This window comes from Triticum urartu, unplaced genomic scaffold (genome assembly GCF_056163025.1).
Source record: "Triticum urartu cultivar PI428250 unplaced genomic scaffold, HENAU_Tu73 scaffold2, whole genome shotgun sequence".
Lineage (NCBI taxonomy): Eukaryota > Viridiplantae > Streptophyta > Magnoliopsida > Poales > Poaceae > Triticum > Triticum urartu.
Window position 1 is genome coordinate 10,172,113 of NW_028260368.1, and position 20,581 is coordinate 10,192,693.

At 37.3% G+C, this 20,581-nt stretch overlaps 6 non-coding genes across 6 annotated transcripts; 3 read left to right on the top strand and 3 right to left on the bottom strand.

Moving 5' to 3' along the window:
* Nucleotides 1-9,071: 9,071 nt before the first annotated feature.
* Nucleotides 9,072-9,142, top strand: TRNAC-GCA (transfer RNA cysteine (anticodon GCA)). Its single transcript has one exon. It is a non-coding gene; the product is annotated as a tRNA-Cys (tRNA).
* A 2,622-nt stretch (nt 9,143-11,764) lies between these two features.
* Nucleotides 11,765-11,838, bottom strand: TRNAD-GUC (transfer RNA aspartic acid (anticodon GUC)). The gene has a single exon. It is a non-coding gene; the product is annotated as a tRNA-Asp (tRNA).
* A 358-nt stretch (nt 11,839-12,196) lies between these two features.
* Nucleotides 12,197-12,278, bottom strand: TRNAY-GUA (transfer RNA tyrosine (anticodon GUA)). Its single transcript has one exon. It is a non-coding gene; the product is annotated as a tRNA-Tyr (tRNA).
* A 507-nt stretch (nt 12,279-12,785) lies between these two features.
* Nucleotides 12,786-12,857, bottom strand: TRNAT-GGU (transfer RNA threonine (anticodon GGU)). The gene has a single exon. It is a non-coding gene; the product is annotated as a tRNA-Thr (tRNA).
* Nucleotides 12,858-16,243: 3,386 nt separating this feature from the next.
* TRNAS-UGA (transfer RNA serine (anticodon UGA)) lies at nt 16,244-16,331 on the top strand. Its single transcript has one exon. It is a non-coding gene; the product is annotated as a tRNA-Ser (tRNA).
* A 3,628-nt stretch (nt 16,332-19,959) lies between these two features.
* Nucleotides 19,960-20,047, top strand: TRNAS-GCU (transfer RNA serine (anticodon GCU)). The gene has a single exon. It is a non-coding gene; the product is annotated as a tRNA-Ser (tRNA).
* The last annotated feature ends 534 nt before the right edge of the window (nt 20,048-20,581 follow it).

Consider the following 20,581-nt stretch of genomic DNA (forward strand, 5'->3'; position numbering starts at 1 on the left):
TATTGTCAAGTATCTTTAGGGATGAAGATCTCGGCAAGATATGAAGTTCTTGAAGAATGAAAAAAAACCGATCTACTTCTTTTTGGTATTTTAGACTAAATTCTTTTGTTCCTCGATGCTCAATCAAACCCTCTTTTTTTAAGATGGAATCTTCCTCTGGGCTCTCGTATTCGTCCTCTGAATCTTCTTCTGAGTCTTCCTCTAAAGTACCATATTTTTCCTCTGCGCTTTCCCCGGGGCTGCCATATTCGTCTTCTGAGTCTTCCTCTAGAGTTCCATATTCGTCCTCTTGGGTCCTATATTTGCTCTCTGGGCTCCCATATTCCTCTTCTGAGTCTTTCTCTAAAGTCCTATATTCGTTCTCTGGGTTCCCATATTCGTTTTCTGGGCTCCCATATTCGTCTTCTAGGGTTTCATATTCGTATTCGTCTTCTAGGATTCCATATTTACATATTCGTCCTCTCGGGTCCTGTATTCGTCTTCTAGGGTCTCATATTCCTCTTCTGAGTCTTCCGCTCGAGTCCTATATTCTTCTTCTAGGGTCCTATATCTAAATTTAACAATTCCTGAACCCTTTTTATCTTTTCTGTATCGGGGATCGTCAAAATAAGCAAAAATAGTATTTCTACGTAAAACACCCATAAGGGGGATTTCAATCGAAATCCCAAAACAGGATATTAGTTCTTTCTCTTGTTCTTGATGATATTGTAATGGAATGACGAACCTATTTCTTCGCTTTTTCGCCAACAAATCTGAATTATCTTGAAAAATAGAAGGATAGATAAAATTCCAATGGCCATTGGACATGATTCGATCCGACGTTGAATAATCAAGAATTTCCCTATCTTTTTTACCATAAGTATTCATTTGATCTTGATCCTTGTGGAGTGAAAAAGACGCTATACTGGATCTGCACATACTTACTGACAATATCCATAAATGGCTTGTTTTTGGTAATCGGCGAAGATTACCATATTGATATTCGGGCGCATGGTAAACATCAGTACTCCAGTGCATTTCGCCGTCTGATTCAGAATAAATATGCTTTTGTACCCTTTCTTTAAAATGTAAAGTGGACGTTCCGGCACGAATCTCCGCAATTACTTGTTCGGATTTTACATATTGATCATTTTGCACTAGAATCAAGCTTTTTGAGGGAATATTCACACTATATAGAATATCTTGACTCTGAATAGTTACATGCAAGTCTATATAACATAGAAAAGCAGGCTGCCCATGACGGGTACGTGTGGGGTGAACCAAATTCTCATTGAATTTTATTTTTCCATTCGAAGGGGATCGTACAAGGTCGGCAGTACCCCCTGTGAATACTCCGCCAGTATGAAAAGTTCTTAATGTTAGTTGAGTCCCTGGCTCCCCAATTGATTGACCTGCAATAATACCTACGGCTTCTCCCAATTCGACCAGATCACTATGAGTAGGACTCCGGCCATAGCATAATTGACAGATCCAAGAAGTGCTTCGGCAAGTAAAGGGGGTTCTAATATATTGGTTGTGCTCGAAATGGTTGTGCTCGAAAGGCAGTTATGAATCGATTGACTAATCCAATTCCAATATCTTGATTTCGCGCGGCAATGCATCGTGAACCGATATATATATCGTCTGCTAATACACGACCAATTAGTGTTTGGACAAAAAGTTTTTCCGTCATCCCATTTTGAGGACTTACAGAAATACCTCGGATAGTACCACAATCTCTTCTACGCACAATAATATGTTGAACTACTTCAACAAGTCTACGTGTAAGATATCCAGCATCTGCTGTTCGCACAGCAGTATCTACAACCCCTTTGCGGGCTCCATAGCAGGAAATTATATATTCTGTCAAAGAAAGTCCCTCGCGTAAATTGCTTTGAATAGGTAAATCAATCATTTGTCCTTGAGGGTCCGACATTAATCCTCTCATACCTACTAATTGGTGTACTTGAGATGCATTTCCTCTGGCTCCTGAAAAAGACATTAGATAGACTGGATTAGAAGGATCCGTTATCCGAAAATTTGAATTCATTTCTTGTTTCAAATATTCACTTGTCGCATACCATATCTCAACAGATTGGCGTAATTTTTCTACCGCGTGTACAGCCCCATAATAATAGTGTTTCTCCAAAAGAAAACTCTGTTGTTCCGCGTCTTGGACTAACCATCCCTTAGAGGGTATTGTTAAAAGATCCTCGATTCCTAACGAAATCGATGTAGTAGTGGCTTGATGGAAGCCCAGAGTCTTTAGTTGATCCAGTATATGGGATGTATATCCCATTCCAAAATGATCTATTAATCTGCTAATAAGTCGTTTCATACCAGTTCCGTCTATCTCTTTATTATGAAAGACCAGATTGGCCCGTTCCGCCATACATAAGTACCCCCTTTTCGGCTGAGTAGGATTCGACAATTGCTGAGTAGGATTCGACAATGGGCCTGAGTCAGTGATTCGAAAATTTAATTAACTTAATTGCCTCAATCTCAATCTGGATTCGCGTGGCAAATAATGATGATACTAGGGAAATCGGAATGCCCCCCGAAAGGGGAGGGGCATCGCCGAATCTAACTTTCTTGTTTAGGTAGTGTATGAATAGGCCTGACTAAATCCTTGTATGGCTTCCTCTATTTCTCTATAAAAAGAAATATGACAAGAGTGGTTCGAATGTATATCGAACGAATTTCTTTTTTTCTATTTCCCATTATTAGTTAGTGGGCATAAATCTCATGATAAGTCCCCAAAGATTCATATTGAACTTCAATCGGAACTTCTCTTGACCCAATGACGCGTTGATCCAGGTTCATCGTAGCCACAAGGGACTATCTAAACTGATTAGTTTTTGTCTATAAGCTCCCAGTGCATCATAAGAACTAGAAAAATGGGGTTCTTTATCTTTCCTATATTTAAAATTATTATTATTATTGTAATTTACTTTTAGATTTGGTAGTTTCTGCAACTATTATATCTATTTGCACAAATACCTCGACGCTTTCCAATCGTTAATACATAAAGCCCGATAAGCATGTCTTGGGTTGGTACGCAAATAGGATCCCCAATAGCGGGAGATAAGAGTTTCATATGAGAAAACATAAGTAAACGGGCTTCTGCCTGAGCTTCCAAGGATAAAGGTAGATGAACAGCCATTTGATCTCCATCAAAGTCCGCATTGAAACCCTTACACACTAATGGGTGTAAAGAAATAGTACGCCCCTCTACTAAAGTGGGTTGAAAGGCCTGTATGCCTAATCTATGCAGGGTAGGTGCTCTATTTAACAGTACAGGATGTCCCCGCATAACTTCTTGAAGTATTTCCCATACAATGGGTTCTTTTTTCCCAAATTTTCCTTTTAGCAATCCTTACATTAGAAGTGGCGCGTTTCGTGATTAAATCGCGAATTACAAATAGCTGAAAAAGCTTTATTGCTATCTCTAGAGGTAATCCACATTGATGTAATGAAAGCGAAGGACCCACAACAATGACAGAACGCCCCGAGTAATCGACCCGTTTCCCAAGCAGAGTCTCGCGAAACCTTCCCTCTTTACCTTCAATTACATCTGAAAGTGATTGTGTATACTTTATTGTGACCATCCCTCGTCGGTTGCCCGCGGGACCCACTATCAAGAAGTGTATCCACGGCTTCTTGTACCAATTTTTCCTGGCACATTACTAAATCTGCTGGCGCTAATTCACTTCTTTTTAATAGATAGGGCAAGATTGTTGTTCCGACGGATAACTCTCTTATAAAGTTCATTAATGTCTGAAGTCACACTTTATCTCCAGACCTATAAACAATAGGTCTCAATTCGGGAGGAAGAACCGGTAATAAGCACAAAACCATCCATTCTGGTTCTACATTTGTTTGAATAAAATGTTTCGCCAATTGCATGCGTCTAATCAAAAAAACTTTTCTTAATCGTCTTTTTCTATCTTCCCACTCATCTCCACTATACCCCTTCGTCTTCTAATTCCTTCCATTCGACCAAAGAATTCTCTATAATAATCGCAAATCCAAATCTGCTAATTGTTCTCTAATAGCACCTGCTCCTGTCGCAATTTCCCGATTTCGAAAATGTTGCAAAGCCTGGGGTAGAAAAAAAAGGGAGAAATGCTGTGGTTACAGGATGCAATTTCCTCTTCGAATAAACCTCGTAATCGTAAAAAAGTGGGTTTTTTAGTGCTGGGCCCTAGCAAAAGAGAAATCGCCGTATACTAGGCCCTCCAACTTCTTAAGAGGTTTATCTAAAAGATTCGCGATATAACTAGGAAGACCTTTCAAATACCACACATGAGTCACGGGACATGCGAGTTTGATGTATCCCATTTGATATCTTCGTATCCGAGAATCCACAAATTCGACCCCCGCATTTTTGGCAAAATCTTTCGTCTTCGTTTTCAGCTCCGCTCGCTCGAGGAATTGCCACAAGCGCAAATCCCGCTTTGTGATGGGGTCCAAAGATTCTTTCGCAAAACAATCCATTCTTTTTCTGGTTTATCGGTTTTATAATGAAAAGTAGAGGGCCTTGTGACTTCGCCAACGACTTCTCCATTAGGTAGGTTTTTGTTAGCCCAAGCCTTTATTTGTTGAGGGGAAACGAGTCCAATTTGAAGTTGTTGATGTTTATATTGGTCAATCATAAAATAGAAATAAGAAAAGAATTTATATTTATTCCGATCAAACTTCCTCCCTATTAACCTGGAAGTTCTTTTCAGATACAAGGAAATGATTCAGTTCTAGAGCCAAAAGATCGTAGTTCTCGAACGAGCACTCGAAAAGATTCTGGAGGATCCTCATGATTAGGTATTCTTTTTCCCCAGATCGTAGCATTAAGTATTTCTTGGCGAGCTATAAGATGGTCAGATTTATAAGTAAGTATCTCTTGTAAAATATGAGCAACACCAAAATCCTTCTAAAGCCCCAAACTTCCATTTCTCCTACTCGTTGTCCCCCTTGCTTGGCTCTTCCTCTAACCGGTTGTTGTGTAACAAGTGAGTAGGGCCCAGTAGAACGCCCATGAATTTTCTCATCAACTTGATGAATTAATTTTAAGATATAGGACTTCCCTATTAGAACAGGTTGCTCATAGGGGTCGCCTGTTCTTCCATCAAATATTCTGCTTTTTCCCGGGTACTCGGGTTCAAATACCCATGGATTTTTTGTTTCTTTACTGGCTTCATATAATTCTGAAAACACAAGTTTTCTTGAAGCCTCTTGCTCATATCTCTCATCAAAGGGTGCTATTCTATATGTTCTTTAGCAGATCCCCCGCTAATCCGAGCGAGCTTTCAAATATTTGTCCCACATTCATTCGGGAGGGTACTCCTAAGGGATTGAAGACCATATCAACGGGTGTTCCATCTTGCAAATAGGGGCATATCTTGCCTAGGCAAAATTTTGGAAATGATCCCTTTATTCCCATGTCTTCCGGCTACTTTATCCCCAACTTTGATTTCACGTTTCTGTAAAATATATACACGAACCATTATGTCGAGCGGGTCCCTTTGGATCCATTTCACATCGATAACGCGCCCTCTTCCACTATAGGTAATTTCAGAGAAGTTTCTTTTGAAGTGGAAACCTCAAGGCCAAATATGGCCCGTAATAATCCAGCTTCCGCGATATAAGGATGATTCGCTCGCTATCTGAGGCGTTAATTTACCTACTAAAATATCACCAGTTTCTACCCAGGATCCCAACCTAACAACTCCATTTCTGTCCAAATTGCGGAGTAAATGTTCTTCTAGATGTGGTATTTCTTTAGTGATTTTTTCAGCGGAGCCCTGCTTGTCGTATCCGTCTGAATTTCATATTTCCGGATGTGAAAAGAGGTATAAATATCTTTCATATACCAAACGTTCGCTAATTAGTACTGCGTCTTCAAAATTGTAACCTTCCCATGGCATATAAGCTACTAATACGTTTTTTCCTAAAGCAAGTTCGCCCCCAATTGTAGCAGCTCCTTCTGCTAAAATTTGTCCCTTTTTAATGGATTTACCCCGTGGAACCCGGGGTTTTTGGTGCATACAAGTATTTTTGTTAGAGCGACGGTGGTTAACTAAAGGAATACTTATAGTCTTCCCACTACTTGATAAAAGTATCTTATGACTATCAGTAGAAATGATCTTTCCCTCGCGTTCGGCTATAATGGAAACCCTCGAATCTAGAGCTGTTTGGCGTTCCAATCCAGTTCCAACAATGCATTTCTCGGACCGAGAAAGCGGAACTGCTTGGCGCTGCATATTAGAACTCATTAAAGGCCCGATTCGCATCATTGTGCTCAATAAAAGGAATGAGAGAACCCCCAATAGAAAAATATTGGAAAGGAAAAATACTTCTAACATGAATCTGTTCCCATGCAATAGTCAAGAATTCTTGACGGTATCTAGCCGGAACAACCTGTTCTTCCTGAATACCTTGATTCAAGGACAAAGAATTTCCTGCTGCTATCATATAATATTCATCTCTATTTTGGTGATACGATAAACCACCCCTGTCTCTCTTTTTTTTCTTTTGCTTTCTCAGCAGATATTTCATAAAACGGACTCTCTATGGATCCCCACAAGTGATCAATTCTCGCATGAATTGTTAAGGATCCAGTAAGTCCAACATTGATTCCTTCAGACGTGTCAATTGGACAAATACGCCCCATAGTGACTCGGATGAATATCTCGGCTCCGAAAACTTGCGGTTCTCCCCGTCAACCCTCCAGGACCTAAAACAACTCACTTTTCGCCCATGAACAGTTTGTGTCAATGGATTCGTTGATCAAAAACTTGAGATAACGGGTATGTGCCAAAAAAGGTCTCATAAGTAGTTATTAATAAAATTGAAGTTGAAGTTGAGTTACCAAAGTTTGGGGAGTCGGTTTCGATTGACGTATGAATACTCTACGAATAGTTTTTTGAACTGCATGTTGTAAACGACCAAGAGCCAATCCGAATTGATCTTGTAACAGATCCGCAACCGAACGAATACGTTTATTTTTCAAGTGATTCATATCGGTCATCGTCAAGGTATAACCCGTTCCAAATTTCATTCCAATCAAATGATCCGTAGCGGCCAATACATCTCGTGGTAACAAGATGTATTGTTCTGAGGAATATCAAGATTAGTCTCCGATTCATATTTCGTCGACCAATCCTTCCTAATTCACATTTTTTGTTGAAAAAATTTCTTTGTAATTCCTCGCATAAGGACTCCGAAAATACCAGGTCCCCACCTACACAAGCAAATTGTTGATAAAACTCCAAAATAGCTTTTTCTTTTGGACTCAATCCTCTTCTTCTCTTTAGCATTCGGGAAAGACAAGAAATTTCAGGGGTAGGAAACATTATCCAGAATTTCTCTTAGATTCGAACCCATAGCTGATGATAGAACTAGAATAGATATCTTTTGTTTTCTACTCACGCGAGCCCATATCCTTTCTTTTTTATCAATTGCTAATTCCGATCTCCCCCCCCCAATCTGATATTATAGTGCCAGTGGTAGATAGAAATTCCCTTATGATCTAATTCCGAGCGGTAGTAAATACCAGGACTTAGCAATATTTGATTGATCACAATTCGGTATATTCCATTTATAATAAAGGTTCCTAAGGAATTCATTATAGGAATGTTTCCGATAGAAATGGTTTGCTTTTGCACATCGAAACCAAAAATTAATCTCGCAGATACATATAATTCGGAAGAATAGGTGAGTGATTCATACACAGCATCTCTTCTTTTATCGAGGGTTCTAGCAGTTGATATCCTTTCGCAAATAATTGAAATGCAATTTCGTGATCTGGATCTTTAATTGTTGGAAACTTGTCAAGTTCTTCTGCCAAGGCTTGATTAATGAACCTACAAAATCCCTCGAATTGGATCTGACTAAATCCGGGTATTGTGGACATTCCCTCGTTTCCATTCCGGAGCATCTTAATCTTAAGTTTCCTGTTTATCAAAGAAAAATTCCATTATCAGCTCACTCTTCATCAATCCCTATGGATCGATCTAGCAATCATGGAATCTATATTCTGTTTACTGAATCACATGAAATTCTAGGGAACTCCACATACGTATTTCATATATGTATTTCATACATATGAATAGAGACCATTTGGACGAAAGTTCGAGTTTGCCAGGGGTACAAATGAAATGAAAATGAAATTGATAAAACATTCCTACAAAAAAAATTCTGCCACTTATACTTTATGTTATGATATTCTAATCAGATTGGATGGCAAAGATTTCTCATTTTATCTCCTTTCTATGAATGTAATAAAGCCGTAATATAATATACTAGAAAGTTTGACTTTACTTCGATTTAGAATAGGCGTGCTTACTTTAATTTCTCAAAATAATTTGAGGGTTCTTTTTTATTTCGGATCGGAGTAGTATAATTGCTAGAAAATTCAGTATTTCATTGTGGAATTCTAAAATAAAGTAAGTCCCTTTTTTAAGTACATGCCAATCTAGTTATCCACCTCTCCCCATATCCATGCTTTTCTTTTATCGTAATTTCACTTGGGTACGCCAAGATAGTCAGGTTATACTCTATATCAGAGCAAATTTCCTTTTTTTATTCAAGATATTTAATTTAATACTTTGAAAAATTAAAGCATGATTCCCCATAGAGATATGTACATAAAGGGGATCTTTGGATAATAATGCTGTTCGGACCTAAAGTTTTACCTATACACGGATTAAGCATAAAGCCATAATATTTTATTATGCCATTGAAGGGGGGGGAGATAATACCGATTTAAGAGTAGTTCACTACTGCAATAAAAAAAAGAGAATTCTAGTTACGGTTCCAATTTATTCTGAATTTTGCAGCCTGTGAATAGAAATCCACTTTTTCTTCTTTTTCATCTCAATAGAAAGAAATGGGGAAGTTTTATTGTGTTAACAATGTATGTTTTAAGATAGAATCTATCGAGGAGAATAATAGAAACTGGATCAAAAAAGCAGGAATAGATTTTTTGAAAAAGATTGGAAAAAAGTAAGTAGAATTATATTCAAAATAAAAGGGGCTTTTCGTAAGAAAACGTGGATGAATACTTGCTGTTTTCTAGATTTTTGATCGGATTTTTTGGCGGCATGGCCAAGCGGTAAGGCAGGGGACTGCAAATCCTTTATCCCCAGTTCAAATCTGGGTGCCGCCTGATCAATAAAATACTTAGGTTTTTTTTATAGTGCTGATCGAATTCGATAAATTTTTACTTCGCATAAGTTCGGGCAAGAGAGTAACTGGGCCTGCCGATACTGGGTTTAGAGAAACCATACCATAGTTCTATCCTCAAACTAGGGTTAGGGTTTGTTTTGACGGTAGTGGCCAAAATGGTTATCAATAGGGGTGAGGTAGTGTTTCCTTATTCTTTTTATTATAGGAATTTGAATTGGTTCTTAATTGAGATTCGATTTGATAATTTTAAAATACGAGGATAAGATGTCAGAAATCTTGGTATCCAAAGAAAGGTCCCTAAGGGGCATTCTTTTTTTTTTTTCAATCTAAGATTCAAGAAGGGACTCCACGAAAGAATATCAAGACTTACTAATTATTATACATTTTTTTATCGACATCTTATGTTACCTACATACACTAAAGTAAGGGACTACTTAATTCTAACGAGAATCAGATTAAATAGGTCGATCAAAAATCAATTTAGGAGTTGTATTATGGATAAAATCTCTTCATTCTTTCATAGAATGATACAAAGCAAGGCTGCAGGGTTTAGGTCAAAAATAAACATTAGGTAAGGTAGGTATCCAATAAATATTTATCTATCGATAATTTTATGGTATATTCGGCGTCCTTTGCTTAAAAAAAAAAAAAAAGAGTAACAAAAGGAATAAAAAATCTTCCTATTCCCGCTTCTTCTATTCAGGACATCATTCCCGTACTCTTTCTTTTTTAAGGAAAAAAGGGCTATAGTATCTCGTATTTTTAATGCTCTCTAATTCTACCAGAATTCCTATAAGAATTTGTTAGGGAGTAAATTCCTTGAACTGATTGATCCATGGCCTTAGGGCGGAGATCCCTTTTTGACTCTGTACCCTTGATTCCACTATGATTATTGATCAATAGTAGATAATCCCTTCATAGAAATAGGAGACATAATTTAGATGGAGGAGACATAATTTAGATGGATATAGTAAGTCTCGCTTGGGCTGCTTTAATGGTAGTCTTTACATTTTCTCTTTCACTAGTAGTATGGGGAAGGAGTGGACTCTAGGGATACTACTAATTGATTAAGTAATCAAATTGTTGTATCAATTCTTTTCTTTAATGGATCATTTTGCATTAATCATTTTGTCAAACGTTATTCTTTAATCTTTTTCTTTAGTTTTGTTTCACTCCTGTAAGAAACTCTTGTATTGTAAGTTGTAATGTAAGAAAGAGCCATTATACCAATTCAGAATTTCTACTAGAAATGACGAATGGTTAAAAAAAGTTCTATACATAAGAAAATTAGACTTTCTTCCACGGAACTATTCACGGCATATCACACATTTTCCATTTCCTTTTACTTTTTACTATAGTCTATTCTTCATATTATTTTTCTTTCCTTCCATGGATTCTTTGGTCAAGAATTGTCTTAGATTTTTTTATTTTGACCTGATTGAAATTAAGTGGATGCAATGAAAAAAGAAATTGAATTAGACTACTTAACTATTTCAATCTACTAATCTATTCTATGTAGATTCAAAGATAATATAATAGAAAGAATCTAAAGTGTCGTAGAAAAAACTATATGTAGTTCTTTCTACCACACTTTAAGATTCCAACCAGATCCTTTCATTTAAGACTTGGATTTTTTTTATTTAATCCCTTTTTAATTTCTTCAATGATTAATTGGAATTCCAATTAATTATTTTGGCTGACTGTTTTTACATAAATAATAAGTAAAAAAGAAGTAGGAACTAGAATGAACAGTGCAGTAGCAATAAATGCGAGAATATTGACTTCCATAACCTCTTTATTTTTTATTTTCACAATAACTCGGGATGTAATCCCATGGAGAGGAAAAAGGGGTATCTTGTAAATTCAAGGGTAGGGCTTGCATTCTGATAATACTGAATCAATTCAATATTATGAATATCGGATCTATCAAATCAATTCATGGATGAGAGTTATATTTCACGGATGAGAGTTATATAGTATAACATAGGAAGATCCTCTATCCACACTAAGACCAAAATGGGTTTTTTGATTGGATTAGGAATTCCCTCTTTTTTAATCCTTTTCTACTTTTTCTTTTCTATATCTCTAACCCACGAGCTTTCTTAATCTTATACTTTCTTAATCTTATACAATTTCCCTTCCTTTTTCTTATAGTTATACATACAATTATGTATGTATTATATGACCAACTTTCACTTTCTATGGGTCACATAGACATCCAAATAAGCAGTAGAAGTGAGATGGGGAAAAGAGGTCTGAAATAAAAAGGGAATACGATTTATGTATGGATTCCGGTAAAATACCGGTACTCTATTCCATAAGAGTGGAATAGGAAATTAAGATGAGGATGGTATCATCATAAAGAAAGATAGAGTAATATAATATCCTAAATTCTACTAATCCACATATCGTATGTGTGTCTTTCTTTATCGATTGGGAGTAGTGAAAAAAAAATTCCTATATGCCCTCCCTCCCTCTTTAATGAGAGATGCAAAATAAAAAAGTGAAGTAAGGGTGCCCTGTGGGTATTTGATCTTGCTCCCTGCCCCTTTTTTTCATGGAAAAAGGAAATATCAATTTCTCCATTCATTGAACCCTAGTTCGGGACTGACGGGGCTCGAACCCGCAGCTTCCGCCTTGACAGGGCGGTGCTCTGACCAATTGAACTACAATCCCCGCGGGGTGTATGGCATACCCATTCTTAAATAGAACCATAAGAAGATTCGATTCGTCTTTCGTACTCTAAGAAATAGACGAATCATATACTACATACCCACATATTATATTATACGTGGGTATAGTGAGAGTGACATAACTAGTATGTCGTGATTTTTTATCACTAAAAATGGATAATAATCCAGCCTTCAATAAGAAAAACTCTTTTGTTTGTAAGAAAGGAATGAGAGAGATATGGATTAGAAAAAAAAATTTCCCTTTTTTCTTTATCTTTTATTTCTATAGATCAGACATTTTATTTTATGGAAGAAAAACAAAAGGATTTAGTTCATACTCACGAAGCCCTAGATTTTTGGTTTGGGCCGAGCTGGATTTGAACCAGCGTAGACATTGTCAACGAATTTACAGTCCGTCCCCATTAACCACTCGGGCATCGACCCAGGAAGAATTTATTCTAGGGTTTTTGCTAATCTATGATTAACCTCCTTTCATAATACTCCCTACCCCCAGGGGAAGTCGAATCCCCGCTGCCTCCTTGAAAGAGAGATGTCCTGAACCACTAGACGATAGGGGCATCACTAGACGATAGGGCCATATACAACCGCTCGTGATTATACTATAATCATAGTATGAGCAGTTTTTTGGAATTGTCAATATACTCGAAAAGTATAAATAGATCCAAAGCAAAGAGTTTTTCCAACTTTTCTGTTATGTTTTCATCTAGGATTTTTTTTAGTTGATCGTTATAGATTAATTCTCCGTGCTTCATTTAGTGTTCATACCAAAAATGCATCCATCCCGCACTAAGTCATAAAATTCTCTAAAAATATAGAGAAAGTTTCAAAAACAAAGAAAAAAAGTGAATCAATTTAGTAGAAAAGTACTCTATCAGATTCGAACCAACGACTTACGTCTTAGCACGAGATTACTCTACCACTAATTTAAAAAGCCCTTTATCGGATTTGAACCGATGACTTATGCCTTACCATGGCATTACTCTACCACTGAGTTAAAAGGGCTTTTTATTTAATTCAAAAATTAGCCACTTGGATTTCCCATTATGGGTCTACTGCATAATGTACATATTATATATATAATATATAGAGATAGAGAGAGAGACATTATGTAGAGATTGTATATGTATATATCGATATCTTGAGAGCTCAAAATAAAATTAATAAAAAAAAACATACCCTACATAACATATCCAACTCTTCTTGGTTCAGGGTTTTCCGTTTCCGAAGACTAGTAAAATAGGCGGATTCTGGAACCCCAAGGATTCAACGGTATATGGATATGGAAAATATAAGATTTCCGATCCTAGCGGGAAAAGGCGGGGAACAGATACCCAATAGGATATAGGATCCTTGGGAGGAACTTTTGGTAATGGCCTTGATCCTCTATGCTATTTTTTATGTGTTCTTAGTTCTATTGAACTTTTTGCATTCTTTTAAACAAGAATCTAATAAACTAGAATTGAGTCAGTGGAAAAAAGGAGAGAGAGGAAAGTGTTAAATGGAGAGAGTCGACTAATCAGAGACTTTTAGGATCTTCTTTACATCAGGTAAATCTGTCGGCCCTGTCCGTTTTTTTCTTTAAGTTACGACTCTTTGCTGCTTACTTCTATCAAGCCATAGGGAAAGTCTATGATGAATTTGGAAAACTCATCTCACTCTTACTCTATGGCTCGGACTTAATGGGGGAAGAAAACATCTTCCATAATTTCTTTTTTGTTCAATTCTGGACAAAAAAGAAAAGGAAAAAAGGAATTTATAGGGACAGTGTTACCCCCTATATCCCCTAGTTTATATTGTAGGAATAATAAAACAATTTAGCAGTCTGACACACTTACGTCCTTGCAAAGTAAATAATTATTATTGTAGTCGTAACCGTAGAATAGGATCCTAACCTAATCAAAATAAATACATTTGGTTCAGGCGCTATTAGCATGGTAAGAAAAGATTTTTTTTACAGACCAGAGGGGCTATCTAAATCCTAAGTAAAGGCAGAGCGATCGAAGTAGAAGTACCAACGGCTCAGTGTCATGAACCTTCTCCATCTGATTCAATAAGGGGGAATTAGCCTTCTTGTCAAATGGCTATCCTTGACAAAGGGTACCATTTATACCATAATCTACAATGTAGCGGGTATAAGTTTAGTGGTAAAAGTGTGATTCGTTCTATTAATAACTGAATTTGAAATGAATATACTTAAGGCATCCTTAAGTTTTTTATTTTATATTCCGATGAAAATTTAGTTCTTATAAAGGATTAAATCCTTTTCCTCTCAATAGCATATTGAGAAGAATACATTCTGGCGATTTGTATCACAAAGACTAATTTAAATTGCATCCAAAATAAATAGGATTATGAGTACAGAGTCGCGAAGCATAATTTTGCATTGGATTAAGTATTCCAATTTTGAAATATGAGTAAAGGATCTATGGATGAAGATACAAAAAAGGTTGTATTTCCAATCGTAACTAAATCTTCTTAAAATAAGGAATAAGGAAGCCAAATAGCTAACAAACGATAGTTTTGGTTTACTAGAACCATCCGCATATTGTTTCAGCTCGGTGGAAACCCAATTCTTTTCCTCAGGATCTCTGAATGACAATAGGGGAACGAAGTAAGTAGATTAGATGAATTTAGATAGAATTTCTATCTCCTACTCTATAAGGATCATCTAGAAAGCGGAGAGCTTTGGTTCCATTCAAATAGAAAAGCTGACATAGATGTTAAGTGGTGAGAATATCCATAAAGGAGCCGAATGAAATCAAATTTCATGTTCGGTTTTGAATTAGAGACGTTAAAAATAATCAACCAACGTTCGACTATAACCCCTAGCCTTCCAAGCTAACGATGCGGGTTCGATTCCCGCTACCCCGCTCCATTCTGTATAAAAGGAGTATTCTATTTGTCTAGACCTGTTAGAGGCTTGTATTCAAGCCTTTTTTGTCCACCAGTTTCTGGTACTCCAGAGCGGAGTAGAGCAGTTTGGTAGCTCACGAGGCTCATAACCTGAGGTCACGGGTTCGATTCCCGTCTCCGCACTTAGCCAGTCTGTATAAAAGGAACTATTCTATTTTCTCTAGATATGTATGGTAGAGGGGCGTATCCAACCCTTTTTTATTCATTAGTTCCCGGCCCTAGAGGGCAAAATTGAGCAGTTGCGAAGTCACTTGCCTTCAAAAAAGAAGGCGCAAGGCCTCCTCCCTACCCTGCGAAAATAAAAATGAAACGAAAGGGACCGTCTACCTCTCCCTTCCCTTTAAAAAAGTTTGCCCCGTTGTTTGTCTCAGTTAATACCCAAATTTAGGAGCTCAGTTGGCGAGTTCTAGTTCTGCCTCTGGAGCGCCCTCTTTTTTTGAGGTGGGATGCCAAGGAAGGGTAAGATAGTAAGGGATACGGCACTAGACTAACACCTAATTAATACTTAATTTAATATAAGTAGGTTAAACAGTTACTAGACTAAACTTTTTATCATAGTACTTTGATAATTAAGCGGGCGAGCGGCGGGAAATCGAACCCGTATCTTCTCCTTGGCAAGGAGATATTTTACCATTGAACTACGCTCGCTACGGTATATATTTTATAGCGTATATCCGCCCTGGGTCGACCTTCTATGTCTGGGTCGACCGTTTCATTTCATTTTCTATTATATTAGAGTTTTCCTTTTTTTATATCTGTCACTGAATATTCTAATGGGAATGGAATTTCATAATACTGAAAGAGAAGAGCTAGCAATTCGAACGCAAATCGCGTTTTAATACGTCTCACTATTCTAATTTTTTAGAAGAAATGGCCTTTATTATTTCTTTTTTATGGAGGTTAATAAATATTAACCAAATTTCATTTAAGAAATGAGAGAATTCAGAATAATAGCTACGAGAAAGACTAGTCCAATCCATAATGATGTACCGGAAAATACAACATTTTTATTATTTGACCAACCATCAGGAGAAGCAAATACAAGGGGTACACTAATTACTAAGACTGAGGAAGTCGCAATTAATGCAAAAACAGCTAATTGGAAAGCAATAGTCATATTTCTAATCCTCCAAGCTACCATCAAATAAAGTTGACTACATATTTGATCCCTCACTTAAACCAAAATTGTAAAAAAATACAAGAAGTAGGAGGGGTTTAATCATGAATCCATTGATTCTTCTCTTTAATTCAAATTTATTACTTAAACCGCTTTTTTATTTGGATATGGGGGTGAGAAGAGATTATTTACTCTTTATTTCACAAGCGGGTATAGCGGATCCTGTATCCGTGTATACAGTATACAGAGATATATCGAAAAGGAACTTGTATCTGATATCTTTCTAGAGGCTAATAAATCTTTTTATTTTTTATATGGCTATGTTCTATTTGTAGGAGTAAAATAAGGATTAGGCTGTGGAGAGATGGCTGAGTGGTTGATAGCTCCGGTCTTGAAAACCGGTATAGTTCTAGGAACTATCGAGGGTTCGAATCCCTCTCTCTCCTTTTGCTTATTGAATACGTTTGTTTCTTTCATTTTTATTTATTTTTTTTTTCTGTCCCTTATCTTTCTTTCATAAAAAGGAATGAATGGCTCGGCTAGATGGAATAACCGAGCCAGAACAGAAAAAAAGTAGAACAGGTATAAATAAGAAAATCTTAGTTAAGAGGGTTCATGTAAAGAACAGGTTCCAAATCACGATCGATTCCCTTTTCAAAACCTGCTGCAGCAGCTCGGGCTCTTCCTGCATGCCATAAATGGCCCACAAAAAAGAAGAATCCTAGAACAAAATGAGAAGTTGATAACCAACTTCTAGGAGAGACATAATTAACTGCATTGATCTCGGTAGCTACGCCACCCACGGAATTTAAAGAGCCTAAAGGAGCGTGGGTCATATATTCTGCTGAGCGTCGTTCTTGCCAAGGTTGTATGTCTTTTTTCAACCTACTCAAGTCCAAACCGTTGGGGCCCCTTAGAGGTTCTAACCATGGAGCACGAAGGTCCCAAAAACGCATAGTTTCCCCTCCAAAGATAACCTCCCCAGTTGGGGAACGCATTAGATATTTACCTAAACCTGTGGGTCCTTGAGCGGATCCCACATTAGCTCCAAGACGCTGGTCTCTAACTAGAAAAGTAAATGCTTGAGCTTGAGAAGCTTCTGGCCCGGTGGGTCCATAAAACTCACTCGGATAAGCTGTATTATTGAACCATACAAAACAACAAGCGATAAAACCAAAGACAGATAAAGCAGCTAAACTATAAGACAAGTAAGCTTCTCCAGACCATACAAATGCACGGCGAGCCCATGCGAAGGGTTTGGTTAAAATATGCCAAATTCCGCCAAATACACAAATAAAACCCAACCATACATGCCCACCAATTATATCTTCTAAATCATCTACACTAACAATCCACCCTTCTCCACCAAAAGGAGATTTTAGTAAATAACCAAATATAACACTGGGACTAAGGGTCAAATTGGTAATTTTTCTTACATCTCCCCCCCCAGGGGCCCAGGTATCATATACACCGCCAAAATAAAGAGCCTTGAGTACTAGAAGAAAAGCACCTAGACCTAACAAAATTAAGTGAATACCCAAAATTGTAGTCATTTTATTTCTATCTTTCCAGACATAACCAAAGAATGGAAAAGATTCCTCAAGAGTCTCGGGTCCCAGAAGCGCGTGATAAATGCCACCGAAGCCTAAGACTGCGGAGGAAATTAGGTGAAGTACGCCAGATACAAAGTACGGAAAAGTATCTAGAACTTCCCCCCCTGGCCCTACTCCCCAACCTAGAGTAGCTAAGTGTGGAAGTAAAATCAACCCTTGTTCATACATGGGCTTTTCTGGTACGAAATGGGCCACTTCAAATAGGTTCATTGCTCCGGCCCAGAATACGATTAATCCGGCATGAGCTACATGAGCTCCAAGCAGTTTACCGGACAAATTGATAAGTCTGGCATTCCCAGCCCACCAAGCAAAGCCGGTGGTTTCTTGGTCACGACCAGCTAAAACGAAAGTTCCATTAAAGAGCGTTTCCACGTGGTAGAACCTCCTCAGGGAATATAAGATTTTCATGAGGCTGATCCTGAGCTGCCATCCACGCACGAATACCCTCGTTTAAAAGAATATTTTTGGTGTAGAAAGTCTCAAATTCAGGATCTTCCGCTGCACGGATTTCCTGGGAAACAAAGTCATAGGCACGTAAGTTCAGAGCCAAGCCAACTACGCCAATAGCACTCATCCATAAACCGGTGACGGGTACAAATAGCATAAAGAAATGTAACCAACGTTTATTGGAAAAAGCAACACCAAAGATTTGGGACCAAAAGCGGTTAGCAGTGACCATTGAATAAGTTTCTTCAGCTTGAGTTGGGTTAAAAGCACGGAAGGTATTTGCACCATCACCGTCCTCAAATAGAGTGTTTTCTACGGTCGCTCCATGAATAGCGCATAGCAGAGCCGCACCTAATACTCCGGCAACTCCCATCATATGAAATGGGTTCAACGTCCAATTATGAAATCCTTGGAAGAAAAGGATGAATCGAAATATCGCTGCTACGCCAAAACTCGGCGCAAAGAACCAACCAGATTGCCCCAGTGGATAAATAAGGAATACAGAAACAAAAACAGCAATTGGACCAGAGAATGAGATTGCATTATAAGGCCGCAATTGAACAGACCGAGCAAGTTCAAATTGGCGTAACATGAAACCTATTAGTGCAAAAGCCCCGTGGAGAGCTACAAAAGTCCATAGACCGCCTAATTGACACCAACGAGTAAAATCTCCTTGTGCTTCGGGCCCCCATAGTAGCAACAAAGAGTGTGCTAAACTATTGGCAGGGGTAGAAACTGCTGCGGTTAAGAAATTACAACCTTCCAAATAGGAACTAGCCAATCCATGGGTATACCAAGAAGTTACAAAAGTTGTCCCTGTAAACCAACCCCCTAAAGCGAAATAAGCACAAGGAAAGAGCAATAGGCCAGACCATCCTACAAAAACGAAACGGTCCCTTCGTAACCAGTCATCCATAGTATCAAATAGATCATTTTCTTCTTTAGGAATTCTACCAAGGGCTATAGTCATAGTGATCCTCCTATTCAATTACTTCAACCATTTCCGAGCACCTCATATCACTTTCCAAGGCATATGATAGTTTTATTATCTGTGGACGATTTCTTTCTCGTTCAATGCCCTTTTTCAATGGTCTCGAAGAGAGAAATTTCCCATTTTTATCTATGGAGTCACAGTCACAACCGAGGTCGTGGTAAATCCATGAATTTGATTCGATTTGTTTTTCTTATACTATTTATTTGTTTTTCTTATACTATAGAAATAGAAATAAATTGTTTTTCTTATACTATAGAAAGAAATAAACCTTTGAATTCAGCATTATTCCAAGACTCCTATTTCAAAGTCTATCTTTTAAGGGAAAAATGCAAATAAAAGTAACCCTTCTTTTCCCATTCCCTCTCTATTGCATGGGTGGAAGAACTAAAATAATAGAGGATTCTGAAAAAAAAAAATGGACCTTCGAAATCCAATTTTATGTGTAGCGCAAAGGAGTTGCGATTTCTTCTTATTCCTATAGAACATCTAGTAACAAGAATATGAAATCGTAAATAGCGAAAAATTCTTGTCTTGCGCGGTCTAAGTCTAAGGAAATAAAAAAAATTCGCTTATACAATTTCATCTACATCGAATTTATATATCAGAATAGCGGATAGAGGCATCATTAAAGGAGTCAGGTCTACTTACTTTATGCTTCTTTCCAATTTTATGGTGGATTTGATAAGAACCCTTTTTGCTTTCTTGATAAATAATCGACAAAAAAAGCGTTTTTTTTTATATAACCTGCTTGTTTTATTATAATTATAACAAGTCCTATATGGAAATGCCCGCTAAAGAGAAAATCTATTTGATTGTCTCTCGGCCAATATCGATTTTTAGAAAGAAAAAACAAGAATTTTCTTCTTTTTTTATTAACATTAAGAAAAAAGAATATAATTAAAATGGAATTGGCAATATAATTTTTATAGACTTTTGAAAGAAAAAAAAGGGGTTTTTTGCAACCGTTATTTCTTATTTCTTGCCTATATCATATCACGGAAACCTTTCGCTTTGGAACGTGGAGAGATGGCTGAGTGGACTAAAGCGGCGGATTGCTAATCCGTTGTACAATTTTTTTGTACCGAGGGTTCGAATCCCTCTCTTTCCGCTCCCTTGGATCATTTGGGACTTTCGAATTGGAAAGAATTCTGACCCCCGGATTTTCTCATAGATAAATGTACGAAACAAATCCAATAAGAAAAAAAAAAACTGAATTTTTACTCCTCGCGTCCAGGATTCCGTCCTGGGTCATTAGATAAGAATCCAAAGATAAAGAGTGAAACAAAGAATATCACTACTGTATAAACAAAAAGTTTGAGAGTAAGCATTACATAATCTCCAAGATTTTTTTTTAAGGAATAGATTACCAGTTTTTCCTTACCACACGGATCCACTAGGATGGTTTTTTTTTATACCTAAAAATGCAAAAAAGAATTCTTGAAAAAAATTGCAAGAATTCTTTTATAATAAGCACTCTTATCAATAGCAAAAATAGGGTTAGGTGGTTAGGTATTGTGTAGGTACCTTTAGGTACCTGCTCAACCTAGGTGCAGGGGAGTAGAAAGGCTGATCCAAATTTATTGCTGTAGCTACCCATTCAATGTAGAAGAATTTAAATTTTAGAATCGAAGGTTCATAATAT